We start from the raw sequence: 16,285 nt of genomic DNA, 5'->3' as shown, positions 1-16,285 counted from the left end.
CCCTCCCATAGACATGCATTGAGGGGCGGAGGCATGACTACATGTGCCGTCTGCTCTGTGGTCGTCTGTAATCAGAACCGGAGCAAACACACTCCGGGGGACTGATTACAATCGGGGTGCTGCGTGCAAGATCCCCGGGACTCCGCGATCAGGCATCTTATTCCCCTATCCAAAGCACCGTAGAACCCCTTTAAAATAAATATAAATTAAAAATAAATTAAATTAAAAATAAATATAAATTAAATATATTTAACCCCTTAAGGACCCAGCCAATTTTCACTGTAGGACCCGGCCATCTTTTGAACATCTGACCACTGTCACTTTAAAAATTAATAACTCTCGGATGCTTTTACTTATCATTCTGATTCCGAGATTGTTTTTTCGTGACATATTCTACTTTATGTTAGTGGTAACATTTTGTCGATACTTGCATCACTTTCTTGGTGAAAAATTCCAAAATTTGAATTAACTTTGAAGCTCTCTGCTTATAAGGAAAATGAATATTCCAAATTATATATTGATTCATAAATACAATATGTCTACTTTATGTTTCCATCATAAAGTTGACATGTTTTTACTTTTGGAAGACATTAGAGGGCTTCAAAGTATAGCAGCAATTTTTCACAATTTTCTAAATCGAAGTTTTTCAGGGACCAGTTCTGTTTTGAAGTGGATTTGAAGGGCCTTCGTATTAGAAATACCTCACAAATGACCCCATTATAAAAACTGCACCCCTGAAAGTATTCAAAATGACATTCAGTAATTGTGTTAACCCTTTAGGGTGTTTCACAGGAATAGCAGCTAAGTGAAAACGAAAATTTAAAATCTTCATTTTTTTACACTGGCATGTTCTTGTAGACCCAGTTATTGAATTTTTACAATGGGTAAAAGGAGGAGAAATCTTCCTAAAATGTGTACCGTATATACTCGAGTATAAGCCGAGTTTTTCAGCACGATTTTTCGTGCTGAAAACACCCCCCTCGGCTTATACTCGAGTGAACTCCCCCACACGCAGTGGTCTTCAACCTGCGGACCTCCAGAGGTTTCAAAACTACAACTCCCAGCAAGCCCGGGCAGCCATCGGCTGTCCGGGCTTGCTGGAGTTGTAGTTTTGAAACCTCCGGATGTCCGCAGGTTGAAGACCACTGCGGCCTTCGACATCATCCAGCCCCCTCTCACCCCCCTTTAGTTCTGTACAGTACTCACCTCCGCTCGGCGCTGGTCCGGTGCTGCAGGACTGTCCGGAGAGGAGGTGGTCCGGTGGGATAGTGGTTCCGGGCTGCTATCTTCACCGGGGAGGCCTCTTCTAAGCGCTTCGGGCCCGGCCCCAGAATAGTCACGTTGCCTTGACAACGACGCAGAGGTACGTTCATTGCCAACGTACTTCTGCGTCATTGTCAAGGCAACGCCTCTATTCCGGGCCCGCAGCGCGGGAGAAGAGGCGCCCCCGGTGAAGATAGCAGCCGGAACCACTATCCACCGGACCACCTCCTCTCCGGACAGTCCTGCAGCACGGACCAGCGCCGAGCGGAGGGTGAGTACTGTACAGAACTAAAGGGGGTGAGAGGGGGCTGGATGATGTCGCAGCCGCAGTGGTCTTCAACCTGCGGACCTCCGGAGGTTTCAAAACTACAACTCCCAGCAAGCCCGGACAGCCGATGGCTGCCCGGGCTTGCTGGGAGTTGTAGTTTTGAAACCTCTGGAGGTCCGCAGGTCGAAGACCACTGAGGGCGGATGATAAGAGGATGATGAAGGGGGGGGGGGGGGGGTGTGGGATGATGAAAAGAGGATGATGAAGGGGGGGGGGGGGTGAAATGATGAAGGGGGGGTGGGGATGATGACAAGGGGATGATGAAGGGGGGGGTGTGGGAAGATTACAAGGGGATGATGAAGGGGGGGTGTGGGATGATTACAAGGGATGATGAAGGGGGGTGGGGGATGATGAAGGGGGGGTGGGATGATGACAAGGGGATGATGACAAGGGGATGATGACAAGGGGATGATGAAGGGGGGATGTGTGGGATGATGACAGGTGATGATGATGAGGGTCTGGATGATGACAGGCGGTGATGATGAGGATGTTAATGACGGGGGTCTGGATGATGACGGGGGGGATGATGTATTTCCCACCCTAGGCTTATACTCGAGTCAATAACTTTTCCTGGGATTTTGGGTTGAAATTAGGGGGTCTCGGCTTATACTCGGGTCGGCTTATACTCTAGTATATACGGTAACCCAATTTCTCTCGAGTAAGGAAATACCTCATGTGTATGTCAAGTGTTCAGCGGGGCGCAGAAGAGGGCTCAGAAGGGAAGGAGTGACAGTGGATTTTGGAGAGTGAGTTTTTCTGAAATGGTTTTTGGGGGGGGCATGTCACATTTATGAAGCCCCTATGGTGCCAGAACAGAACAGCGAAAAAAAAAAAAAAAAAAAACACATGGCATACTATTTTGGAAACTACACCCCTCAAGGCATGTAACAAGGGGTCCAGTGAGCCTTAAAACCCACAGGTGTTTGACGACTTTTCGTTAAAGTTGGATGTGTAAATGACTTTTTTTTTTTTCACTAAAATGCTAGTTTTCCCTCAAATGTAACATTTTTACAAGGGATAATAGGACAAAGTTCCCCCCAAAATTTGTAACCCCATCTCTTCTGAGAATGGAAATACCCCATCCAAGTGCTCTGCTGGCGCACTACAATGCTCAGAAGAGAAGGAGCGCCATTGATCTTTTGGGGGAAAAAAATTGTTTGGAATGGAAGTCAGGGGCCATGTGTGTTTGCAAAGCCCCCTGTGGTGCCAGAACAGTGAACCCCCCCCCCCCCCCCACATGTGACCCTACTTTGGAAACTACACCCCTCACAGAATTTAATAAGGGGTGCAGTGAGTATTTCCACCCCACTGGCGTTTGACAGATTTTTGGAACAGTGGGCTGTGCAAATGCTCACTGTACCCCTTACTACATTACATGAGGGGTATAGTTTCCAAAATGTGTCACATGTGGGTATTTCTTTTTTTGCGTTTATGTCAGAACCGCTGTAAAATCAGCCACCCCTGTGCAAATCACCAATTTAGGTCTCAAATGTTCATGGTGCGCTCTCACTCCTGAGCCTTGTTATGTGCCCGCAGAGCATTTTACGCCGACATATGGGGTATTTCCGTACTCAGGAGAAATTGCGTTACAAATTTTGGAGGTCTTTTTTAAATTTTAACGCTAGTGAAAATAAAAAGTATGGGGCAACACCAGCATGTTATTGTAAATTTTTTTATTTTTTTACACTAACAAGCTGGTGTAGCCCCCCAACTTTTCCTTTTCATAAGGGGTGAAGGGAAACATTTTGGGGGGCTTTTTCTCCTGAGTACGGAAATACCCCATATGTGGCCCTAAACTGTTTCCTTGAAATACGACAGGGCTCCGAAGTGAGAGCGCGCCATGCGCATTTGAGGACTAATTTAGGGATTTGCATAGGGGTGGACATAGGGGTATTCTATGCCAGTGATTCCCAAACAGGGTGCCTCCAGCTGTTGCTAAATTCCCAGCATGCCTGAACAGTCAGTGGCTGTCTGGAAATGCAACAGCTGGAGGCTCCGTTTTGGAAACACTGCTGTACAATACGTTTTTCATTTTTATTGGGGGGTACAGTGTAAGGGGGTGTATATGTAGTGTTTTACCCTTTATTATGTGTTAGTGCAGTGCAGTGTAGTGTAGTGTTATTAGGGTAAATTCGCACTGGCGTGCTACGGTGAGTTTCCCGCTAGGAGTTTGCGCTGCAGCGAAAAATTTGCCGCAGACCAGACTTGAAGCAGGAAACTTACTGTAAACCTGCCCATGTGAATGTACCCTGTACATTCACATGGGGGGGGGGGGGCAAACCTCCAGCTGTTTCAAAATTACAACTCCCAGCATGTACTGACAGACCGTGCATGCTGGGAGTTGTACTTTTGCAACTGCTGGAGGCACACTGGTTGGAAAACCTTCAGTTAGGTTCTGTTACCTAACTCAGTATTTTCCAACCAGTGTGCCTCCAGCTGTTGCAAAACCACAACTCCCAGCATGTACTGATCGCCGAAGGGCATGCTGGGAGATGTAGTTTTGCAATAGCTTGAGGTATGCAACTACAACTCCCAGCATGCCAAGACAGCTGTTTACTGTTTGGGCATGCTGGGATTTGCAGTTTTGCAACATCTGGAGGGCTACAGTTTTAGAGAACACTGCAAAGTGATCTCCAAACTGTGGTCCTCCAGCTGTTGCAAAACTACAAATCCCAGCATGCCCAGACAGCAAACAGCTGTGTGGGCATGCTAGGAGTTGTAGTTTTGCAAGATCTGGAGGGCTATAGTTTAGAGACCACTGTATAATGGTCTCATACTGTAGCACTCCAGCTGTTGCAAAACTACATATTCCAGCATGCCCAAACAGCTGTCTGGGCATGCTGGGAGTTGTAGTTTTGCAACATCCGGAGGGCTACAGTTAGAGACCACGGTATAGCTCAAACTGTACCCTCCAGATGTTGCTAGGCAACTCACCGGCTTCTGTACGTTCCAGCCGCATGACATCGCCGCCCGCCGATCTCCGTCGACCGCTGCCTCAGTCGCCGGCCTGGATGAGTTAGTGGATCTTCGGCGCCGGTCCCCGTCGTTTCCCCGTTCTTCCCCGCCTATTGTGGGTGGGCAGGATGGGGACAACTAAAGTTAAACCCCCCCCCCCCCCAAATCTGCTATTGGTCGTTGCTTCTGGCGACCAATAGCCGGGATAGGAGGGGTGGCACCCCTGCCACCTCACTCCTATCCCTTCAGGGGGATTGTGGGTGTCTTAGACAACCGCAATCCCCCTTACATTCCGGGTCACCATAGATCCGTAATGACCCGGAATCGCACAAATCGCAAGTGTGAATTCACTTGCGATTTGCCGCGATTGCCGACATGGGGGGGGGTCTAATGACCCCCCTGGGCGTTTGCACGGGATGCCTGCTGAATGATTTCAGCAGGCATCCCGGTCCGATCCCTGCCCGGCATGCGGCAGGGGGCCGGAATTCTCCATGACGTACGCGTACATCATGGGTCCTTAAGTACCAGGGTGTCATGAGGTACGTGTACGTCAAAGGTCCTTAAGAGGTTAATAGAAGTCATTTACACATCTGTTTAACTTTCTGGAGGATATACTATCTCTAATCTCTCTATCCTCCAGAAAGTTAAACAGATTTGTAAATGACTTCTATTAAAAAAATCTTAATCCGTTCAGTACTTATGAGCTGCTGAAGTTGAGTTGTTCTTTTCTGTCTAAGTGCTCTCTGATGACACATGTCTCTGGAACTGTCAAGAGTAGAAGCAAATCTCTTCTACTCTGTGCAGTTCCCAAGACAAGCATAGATGTCAGCAGAGAGCACTGTTGCCAGACAGAAAAGAACAACTGAACTTCAGCAGCTGATAATTATTGGAAGGATTAAGATTTTTTTTTTTTAGTAGAAGTAATTTACAAATGTTTATCTTTCTGGAGCCAATTTTTTCCTGAATACCCCTTTTTAAGTCTTGGGCTCTGAAGATATCCTGCTGCTGGGACCATCATCGGAGGAATACTTTAACCCCTTAAGGACTTGGGGCATACCTGTATGTCCTGAGTCTGCTCCCGTTCTATAACAGCATCATAGCTGGTCGGGCCCAGCCTCTAATAATGGCCGGGACCTGTGGCTAATAGCGCGGTGCCGCGCACAACTAACTCTTTAGACGCTGCGTTCAAAGTTGATTGCCGTATCTAAAGTGAAAGTAAACTACCCCCCTGCTAGCTCAGTAGGCTGTTTGGGATTGCCACAATGAAATTGCGGCATCCCGAACAGCTGTAAGACAGCAGGAGGGTCCCCTTACCTGCCTCCTGGTTGATCGCCGAATGACTGCTCAGTGCCCGAGATCCTATGAGAAAGCATTTATCAATGATGAAGATCAGTGTGTGCAGTGTTATAGCCCCCTATGGGAGCTATAACATTGCAAAAAAAAGGGAATACAGATAATTTTCCCTAATAAAAGTTTGCATCACCCCCCCCCCCTTTCCAATAAAAAAAAAGTGTAAATAAAAATAAACATATGTGGTCTTGCCACGTGCGGAAATATCAGAATGATAAAAATATATATTATTAATTAAACCGCACAGTCAATGGCGTACGTGCAAAAAAAAATCCCAAAGTCCAATATAGTGTATTTTTGGTCACTTTTTATACCATGAAAAAATTAATAAGCGATCAACAAGTCCGATCAATATCAAAATGGTACCATTAAAAACTTGAGATCACGGTGCAAAAAAATTAGCCCTCATACCACCCCATACACGGAAAAATAAAGTTATAGGGGTCCGAATTTGACAATTTTAAATGTATACATTTTCCTGCATGTAGTTATGATTTTTTCCAGAAGTGCAACAAAATCAAACCTATATAAGTAGGGGATCATTTTAATCGTATCAGAATAAAGAGAAGGTGTCATTTTTACTGAAAAATTTACTGCGTAGTAACGGAAGCCCCCAAAAGTAAAAATTTTGTGATAATGTTTTTTTTTTTCCCCTTTTTCGCTGCAGATTTATGGGTAAAATGACCGATGTCATTACAAAGTAGAATTAGTGGCACAATTTGCCAGCGTACGAAACTAAATGTTTCGAACGCTGTTTTTGCGCTGTAGAGTTCGGCCACGCCCTTCGTGACGTGATGATCATGCCCCCTCCATGCAAGTTATGGGGAGGGGGCGTAACTGCAGTCACGCCCCCTCCCATAAACTTGCATGGAGGGGGCGTGATCATCACGTCGCGAGGGGCGTGGCCGAACCCCGCAGTGTGAAAAAAGGTGTTCGGAACATTTAGTGGAGTACCCCTTTAAGTGGCAATGCCCATGTCTGACTGCTGATCTATTTAGTCAGGGGGACCCTCGTTCTTGTAATCTGTTGGGAGTGCAGTGGTCGGACTCTTGCAGATAGTGGATTTGTATCTTTTGTAAAAAAAAAAAAAAAAAAAAAATTGTGTATACGGCCTTTTTATAATGTGTGTTTTTTTGTTTGTTTTGTTTTTTCAACATTAAAGAGGTACTCCGGGGAACTAAATCCATAGCCCATTCTTTCCCTCTCACCAACCTATGCATTTTTCTAAATATCATTCATTAGCCAATAACAACAGTTTTCCTCTTTCAGCTGTCACTTACATGCAGGAAGTGTGAGAAAAAATTTTTAGATCCACGTTGTCTCCTCAGTGAGAGCAGCCCCTCCCATCAAGACATCACCTGATTTCTGTCTGATTTCTGATTGGGCTAGAGCTCTGGCTGTACAGCCACACCTCCCCTCCCTGTGTGAGGAGCTTGTGAGAGAAAAGCAGTGAAGATTTTTAGTCACAACTGAGCACACACCGTAGCTGCTGTTTTTCTTTTGAATATGCTGCCATTCAGAACACAGAAAAATTCATAGCAGGAGGTGGCCCGGATTCATCAAACTGTGTGTGTGTGTGTGTGTGTGTGTGTGTGTGTGTGTGTTTTGCCGTGGAAGCCTACACACAGATAGTGAAAATAGTTGGCTGGCAGCCATTACACAGAGCTGAATTTTGGGAGTTGTAGTCTATGCTGCAGATAAGGAAAAAAAAAGTATTTAGGAGACATCAGGGGGCAAAGGAACTGCCAAAATAACACGAATAACTACAGGAGACACATAACGGGTATGGTGATGGCTTTGGGGCATTTTAATTTTTCTTAACTTCCCCGGAGTACCCCTTTAACCATTTTTAGTCTATTAAATCAGTCACTTTTATAATAACTCTTCTTCTCTTTTTCTCCCTAGTTCCTGAGTAAGGACTACCTTATAAGAGTGCTGGGATTCATCACAGAGCTGGCGATCAATAACATCCATTACTGAGCTCACAGATGTATGAGACTTTGTCCATTATGTTCAGCCCCCTCGTGTAAAGACGTCATTCCTGCTTCCTGCCATTGTCCAACGGCGGCTGTGAAATCTAAGGCTTATCTATGGAAATCTCAGGTGTTACCAGTAGCAACCAGTTACATATTGGGATGAGCTGGAATCTGCTTTACTTTGCACCAGTCATCACACATAAGCCCATACGGATTATGATCCATATGCATTACCCTGACACTGGCCCTGAATCCATTAACAGGCAAAGCACTTTGAGTTTGTGGTTTTTTAATATTTTGGTATTGTCCTTACAGTATTGTATATATGTTCATGTTTCGTTTGTGTAATAAACCTTTTTCACTGTTATATATGAAGCATTACCTGTTCACTCTCTAAATTCGAAGCAGATGGTCATCTATCATCCATTTAACCCCTTAAGGACCAGGCCCATTTTGGCCATAACCCCTTAAGGACTCAGCGTTCTTCTGTTTTTGCATTTTCATTTTTTCCTCATCACCTTCTAAAAATCATAACGCTTTAAATTTTGCACCTAAAAATCCACATGATGGCTTATTTTTTGCGCCACCAATTCTACTTTGCAGTGACATTAGTCATTTTACAAAAAAATCCACGGCGAAACGGAGAAAAAAATAATTGTGGGACAAAACTGAGGAAAAAAATTCATTTAGTAACTTTTGGGGGCTTCCGTTTCTACACAGTGCATTTTTGGTCAAAATTACACCTTATCTTTATTCTGTAGGTCCATACGATTAAAATGATTCCCTACTTATATAGGTTTGATTTTGTCGCACTTCTGAAAAAAATCATAACTACATGCAGGAAAATGTATACGTTTAAAATTGTCATCTTCTGACCCCTGTAACTTTTTTTTCCCCCGCGTACGGGCCAGTATGAGGGCTCATTTTTTGTGCCATGTTCTGAAGGTTTTTATCTGTAAGATTTGTGTGTTGATCGGACTTTTTGATCGCTTTTATTCATTTTTTTTATTATTATATAAAAAGTGAACAAAAATACGCTATTTTAGACTTTGGAATTTTTTGCGCGTAAGCCATTGACTGTGCGGTTTAATTAATTATATAATTTTATAGTTCAAACATTTACGCACGCGGCGATACCACATATGTTAATTTTTATTCTTATTTACTCCATTTTTTTTTTTTATGGGAAAAGGGGGGGGGGGGTGAATCAGACTTTGATTAGGGAAGGGGTTAAATGACCTTTGTTAACTTTTTTTTTTTTCACTTTTTTTTTTTTTGCAGTGCTATAGCTCCCATAGGGGGCTAAAACACTGCAGACACTGATCTCTTATGCTGATCCCTGCAAAGCCATAGCTTTGCACGGATCAGCGAGATAGGGGCTCAATTGCTCAAGCCTGTAGCTCAGGCTTGGAGCAATCAAACCCCGATCGGATGCAGCGGAGACAGGTAAGGAGACCTCCTCCGCCTGCGTCCCAGCTGATCAGAACATCGCGATTTTATTGATGTCCCGATCAGCCCGACTGAGCTGCCGGGAAGCGTTTACTTTAGTTTTCAGATGCGGCGGTCAAATTTGATCGCCATGTCTGAAGGGTTAATAGCGCGCAGCACAATGATCGGTGACCCCGTTTTTCACACCGGAACGGGGCTCAGGGCATACAGGTACGCCCTGAGTCCTTAAGTGGTTAAAAGGGTACTCCGACGCTCAGACATCTTATCCTCTATCCAAAGGATAGGGGATAAGATGCCTGATCGCGGGGGTCCCGCCGCTGAGGACCCCCGTGATTTTGCACGCAGCACCCCTGTTAAAATAAGTCCCCGGAGCACGTTCGCTCCGTGTCTGATTACCAGCGACCACGGGGCAGGTGGCGTGTGACGTCATGCCTCCACCCCGTGTGACATCATGCTCCGCCGCTCAATGCAAGCCTACGGGAGGGGGCGGGACAGCTGTCACACGTCACCTGCCCCGTGGTCGCTGGTAATCAGACCCGGAGCGAACATGCTCCGGGGACTGATTTTGACTGGGGTGCTGCGTGCAAGATCACGGCGGTCCCCAGCGGCGGGACCCCTGCGATCAGGCATCTTATCCCCTATCCTTTGGATAGAAGATAAGATGTCTAAGCGCTGGAGTACCCCTTTAAGGACCAGAACATTTTTTGCACATCTGACCATTGTCACTTTAAGCATTAATAACTCTAAAACGCTTTTACTTTCCATTCTGATTCAGAGACTGTTTTTTCGTGACATATTCTACTTTGTTAGTGGTAAAATTTCATCGATACTTGCATCATTTCTTGGTGAAAATTTGATGAAAAATAAAAAATTTAGCATTTTTCTAACTTTGAAGCTCTCTGCTTGTAAGGAAAATAGACATTCCAAATAAATTATATATTGATTCACATATACAATATGTCTACTTTATGTTCCCATCATACAGTTGACGTGTTTTTACTTTTGGGAGACACCAGAGGGCTTCAAAGTTCAGCAGCAATTTTCCCATTTTTCACAATTTTCAAAATCAAAATTTTTCATGGACCAGTTCAGGTTTGAAGTAGATTTGAAGGGCCTTCATATTAGAAATACCCCACAAATGACCCAATTATAAAAACTGGACCCCTCAAAGTATTCAAAATGACATTCAGTAAGTGTGTTAACCCTTCAGGTGTTTCACAGGAATAGCAGCAAAGTGAAGGAGAAAATTCCAAATCTTCATTTTTTTTTTTACACTCGCATATTCTTGTAGACCCAGTTTTTGAATTTTTACAAGGGGTAAAAGAAAAATCCTCTCAAAATTTGTAATCCAATTTCTCTCGAGTAAGGAAATACCTTATGTGTATGTCAAGTGTTCGGCGAGCGCAGTAGAGGTCTCAGAAGGGAAGGAGCAACAATGGGACTAGAGACTGAGTTTTTCTGAAATTATTTTTGGGGGGCATGTCACATTTAGGAAGCCCCTATGGTGCCAGAACAGCAGAAAAACACCCACATGGCATACCACTTTGGAAACTACACCCCTCAAGGCACATAATAAGGGGTCCAGTGAGCCTTAACACCCCACAGGTGTTTGGCGACTTTTCGTTAGTTAGATGTGTAAATGGGAAAAAAAATGTTTTTCACTAAAGCAAAGTTTTCCCAAATTTACCATTTTGTATAAAGGGTAATGGGAGAAAATGCCCCCCAAAATTTGTAACCCCATTTCTTCTGAGTATGGAAATACCCCATGTTAGGACGTAAAATGCTCTGTTGGCGCACTACAATGCTAAGAGTAGGAGGAGCGCCATTGAGCTTTTGGAAAGGGAATTTGTTTGAAATGAAGTCAGGGGCCATGTGCGTTTACAAAGCCCCCTGTGGTGCCAGAACAGTGAAGCCCCCCCCCCCCACACACACACACATCTGACCCCATTCTGGAAACTACACCCCTCACAGAATTTAATAAGGGGTACAGTGAGCCTTTTACACCCCACTGGCGGTTGACAGATCTTTGGAAAAGTGGGCTGAGCAAATGAAAAATTACATTTTTCATTTTCACAGACAACTGTGGGGCATAAATGCTCACTACACCCCTTATTACATTCCATGAGGGGTGTAGTTTCCAAAATGTTCTGGCGCTATGGGGGCTTTGTGACCAACCTGAAGAACACCAATAGGGCTATGATATACTAGAAATTAACGTTTACTTGTAACATAAAAGGTACACACAGAACAATTATTGGGGTGTGATACCCTAACCTTATGCTCCTAATACAAAGAACACTCCTATTCTCTAAGTGTGGAAAAAAAAAAGGGAGAGGGATATTAAACAACAATGGCCCTTATTTACTAAGAGTGGAGGTTTATTTGTGGGTTTTTAATTCCCTACAATTTATTTTCCACAGTATTTACAAAGGTTTCCCTACATTTTCCACTTTCCACATTAGGCAGCATAGATGTCCCCCAGATTAGGATTTTAGTTGTCACACAGATTAGGCAGCATAGATGTCCACCAGATTAGGAGCATATTTGTCCCCCAGAGTAGGCAGCATAGATGTCCCCCAGATTAGGAGCATAGTTGTCCCCCAGATTAGGCAGCATAGTTGTCCCCCAATCAGCGTGGGCCGGTCAGAGCCAATCAAAGGGCCGTATGTGACAAGCGGGCCGTACAATGCCCAGGTCTGACCCAGAGGGTTTCATAACCAACCACAATAGAGAAAATTTTGTTGTAGGAGCATGGTCAATCTACTCAGACCCATCTGTCATTGGTGGCTGGAAATCCTGGCTGATCCATCCCTGATTCATCTTAACATACGTCAGTCTCTCCACATTTTTAGTGGACTGACAAGTTCGCCTTGGGGTGACTATGGCGGGGCAGGACAGCTTTTCCAGGGCAAACTCCGCTAGTTGCGGCCATAAATCAAGTTTGGCTGCCCAGAAGTCCAGCGTATCTTCAACGGTTGTTGGCAGGGTCATGTCGAGGTAAGCCACCACCTGCTGGTTCAGGTCCTGCTCCATGTCCACCTCCTGCTGATGAGTAGCTTCATTATGCGGCTGAAGGAAGCTGCTCATCAGCGACTGTAGACTCAGGCTGCTGCTGATTGAGCTGGTACTGCTCCTGCCACCCCTCCCCTCCCAGCAGCCGTGGCAGTGGAAGGTGAGCGCAGAGGGCCCCCCGAGTCAGACCTGCGAGTGGATGGACCATGTGGCCGATAGGCATCGGCCAACCGACTACGTAGAAGCTCCCTGAAGTAGGTCAGTTTGTCCTCCCTCTCAGTGGGTGTAAAGGCCCCCATTCTGGGCTGTAATAAGATGGAGATCCAGAAGTCATCGCGCTGATGACTTTTGACAATTCGGGGGTCACTACGCAAGCAACTCGGCATGCATCATGCCATTTGTGACAGTGACTCTCTGGGACTACCTGCCTCCATCTCCACTGCATACTGCCACGGTGTGTCTGGGTCCTCTGTCTCGCCTCCCTCGTAATAACCCTCCAGCTGCTCCTGCTCCTCCTCACCTGTCCAATGACCAGAAACACCGGCCATCTCATCCACCGTAAACTGTGCTCCGCTCTGCCCCTCATCATCCTCCTCCAGTTCATCCCCCACAGGACTCATGTAGCCTTCTGATGTAGGCGCAACATCTCCATTGCCGTGACCAGCCATGTTTTCAATCATTTTTTGGAGTAAATTTAGGAGTGGAATTACGTCGTTCATGGCGTAATTCGAGCGACTAACAAAAAATGTGGCTTCCTCAAAGGGCCTCAGCAAATGGCAGGTGTCACGTATGAGCTGCCACTCGTTCACATTGAAGTTACACAGGGGAGTACTCCTATCTGCTTGTATCATCAAAAAATCTGTGATGGCTTTTCTTTGTTCGTATAGTCTGTCCAACATATGGAGGGTGGAATTCCAACGTGTGGCAACGTCACAAATGAGACTGTTGTGGGATACCATTCTGACGCTGCAGCTCAAGCAAAGTGTGCTTGGCGGTGTACGAGTCGCTGAAGTGCATGCACAGTTTCCTTGCCATTGTCAGGACGTCTTGCAAATGGGGTGAAGACTTGATGAACTTCTTGACAACCAGATTCAACACGTGTGCCATGCAGGGCGAATGGTTCACACTTCCTTGTCGCAGCGCGGCCACAATGTTCTTCCCATTGTCGATCACCATGGTACCCATTTCCAGATTTCGTGGAGTAAGCCATACTCGGATTTCTTCTCTAATGAACTTTAACAGTTCCTCCCCTGTGTGACTCCGTTCGCCAAGGCAAACCATGTGAAGGACGGCTTGACACCGCTGTGCCCTACACATGTGGTACGATGAAGGGCCACCGAGATTTGGACGTGCCGTGGAGGCCAAGGACACGGGGGGAGGAGGAGGCGCACACTGTAAAAGGACCAACTGCCTGGGAGCGAGAGCGTGGAGGAGGAAGCGGTGTGATCTGACCAAGTTGCTGTTGTGGCTGTGCAAGAACAACATTTACCCAGTGGGCCGTAAAAGACATGTATTGTCCCTGCCCTTAGTTACAGCTCCACACGTCGGCGCTGCCGTGCACTTTTGAACACACCAGGCTCAAGGACTGGCCCACCTTCTCTTGTACAAACTTATGCAGGGCTGGTACTGCCTTCTTCGCAAATAAATGACGGCTTGGGACTCTCCACCTCGGCTCGGCACAAGCCATCAATTCCCTGAAAGCTGCCGAGTCCACCAGTTGGAAAGGGAGGGACTGCAAGACCAGCAACTTGGACAGGAGCACACTCAACTTCTTTGCCATTGGATGAGTGGGCGCATACTGTTGTCTTTTGGACATGGCTTCGCCGATCGATTGTTAGCGGAATGGCTGACTACGAGCGGAAGAAGCAGGAGCGGAAGAAGGAGGGTTTGACACAATGCTCCCTTCGGCTGAGGTGGTGGAGCCTTGGCCGGATGATGGAGGGAGCTGATGGCCACTGGGTGATGCGGCAGGCTGGACCACTACCTCGGAGCCACAGTTATCCCAGGCCGCTTTATGGTGGTAAATCATGTGTTGTCGCAGGGCCGTGGTGCCTAGATTTGGACCCTGGCCACGCTTCACTTTCTGCCAACAGATTTTGCATGTGACTACGCTAAGGTCCTGCGGATTCTTTATGAAGAACAACCACACCGCAGAGTAGCTGATTTTCCCACCCGCAGTTCGCACTATTTCACTGCTATTGGCACCGTCTCCAGGAACCCCTGTTCCACTACTTCCCTGAATGGTAGCTTGCCGCGAAGCAGGTGGTCTCCCCCTGGCACGTTTGGCTCCTGAATTTCCACTACTGCCACCACCACGCTGATTGCCAACTGTGCTACCGCCTTGCTGCCTCATAGACAAAGAGCAAATCTCTTCTCCTGATGATGATGAAGCCCTGGCTTCTGCACCCGGCTCCCAATTGCAATCGGCTTCATCATCATCAAAAGATCTGTGCACGTCACTGATGTCCTCCTCAGGTTCCACAACAGTGTCTGCCTCAGGACCCTGAACAATTGAAACACCGCCTCCCACGTCACTCTCCGCATCAATACTTGCCCGCCTTGCGGAGCAAGGGACGCATGTCTCCTCACATTCTTGGCTGCCCATAAGATGCTGACTGTCCTCTATTGGATCGTCCTCAGTAAATAGTGGAGCTGAACCCAAAGCATGAGATACTTCTTTGGGAGAGGGAACAGCATAGGACAAAGGCAATGGGATTACGGGGACTGCTCCCGGGCCATGCCAACTGAGGGTTGTGTCTGAGGAACCCACCGACTCTTGACTGGGGTTGTCAGATGTCGCTTGTGATGATGGGGAGTGTGCAAACCAATTGACGAGGAGAGATGTTAACGGGAGCTCAGGCCTATTGCTGCGACTCCTGCTGCCACTCGCCCCAAGTTTGCTGCCAACTCTGCCTGACGTATGTAGGCCTCGGCCCCTTCTCTGTGCACGTCCTGGCACTTCCCTGCCTGACATACTTAGTGCGTTTATGAGGGTATAGAACAGCAGCAGGCGATTACTTATGGCTGTCCTTTCAAAGTATATAGGCCCTAGACAGAATAACCGTTACTAAATAGTACACTCCTTTGTTGTATGTAGGGCCTTTGCAATGATGAGCACACTGGTATGCGTATTTCTATGCAGAAAAAACACTTTTTTATTTTTAATTACACCAGCAGGTGTATACTAATGTGTGGAATTGCACTGAGTTTAGCACCGAGACAGAAATACAGGTACTAAATAGTACACTACTTGGTTGTATGTATGCCCTTTGAAATGATGAGCGCACTGTTAAGCGTATTTGTATGCAGGAAAAACTTTTTTTTTTCTTTAATACACCGGCAGGTGTATAACGTGTGGTATAACACTGAATTTAGCACAGAGACAGAAAAAAAGGTAGTATATGGTACGCTATTTGCTTGTATTTAGGCGCTTTGCAATGATAAGGCCACTGTTAAGCGTATTTGTACTCAGGAAAAAAATGTTTTCTTTCATACACCGGCAGGTGTATAACGTGTGGTATAACACTGAATTTAGCACAGAGACAGAGTAACAGGTGAAAAATGGTAAAAAGGCATGATTTATTTCTGAACAGCAGCAGGACCCAACAGTGCAGCACCACCAAAAAAAAAAATCCAGGGATTAAACCCTAAATTGCACTCTGTCACACAATTCTGAGCAGCAGAAGATTTGTGGAGCAAATAAAAATAAACTCAATTGGGCTGAGAAATGAGGAGATGAGATGCTTCAGAAAGTTCAGGCAGCTTGGAGATCTGTATGAGGCAGCTGACAGCTATCTGCCCCTCTCTGCTGCAATGCTCAATAACGTGAATAGGAGGTTTAGCTATCAATGATCCTTCTCAGTGTAACAGCAAAGCACTCAGCACTCCTGTCTTTCCCTAATGCTGATGTGACTAGCAGTTGCAGTGTAACGCTGTGGTATGAGCTATTCAC

General features: G+C 46.1%; 1 protein-coding gene and 1 long non-coding RNA gene across 2 annotated transcripts in view; one reads left to right on the top strand and one right to left on the bottom strand.

The window, feature by feature from the left end:
- Nucleotides 1–8,258, bottom strand: part of DARS2 (aspartyl-tRNA synthetase 2, mitochondrial) — a gene marked incomplete in the record, with an annotated part of 49,262 nt that extends 41,004 nt beyond the window's left edge. Inside the window, 1 exon segment of the mRNA XM_056532026.1 lies at nt 7,808–8,258.
- Nucleotides 7,226–8,239, top strand: LOC130282972 (uncharacterized). The gene is made up of 2 exons (XR_008846573.1): nt 7,226–7,679; nt 7,802–8,239. It is a non-coding gene; the product is annotated as an uncharacterized LOC130282972 (long non-coding RNA).
- Nucleotides 8,259–16,285: the final 8,027 nt, after the last annotated feature.

Source organism: Hyla sarda, chromosome 7, assembly GCF_029499605.1.
Source record: "Hyla sarda isolate aHylSar1 chromosome 7, aHylSar1.hap1, whole genome shotgun sequence".
Lineage (NCBI taxonomy): Eukaryota > Metazoa > Chordata > Amphibia > Anura > Hylidae > Hyla > Hyla sarda.
Note: the sequence above shows the minus strand (reverse complement) of the source record. Positions and strands in the feature narration are given on the sequence as shown.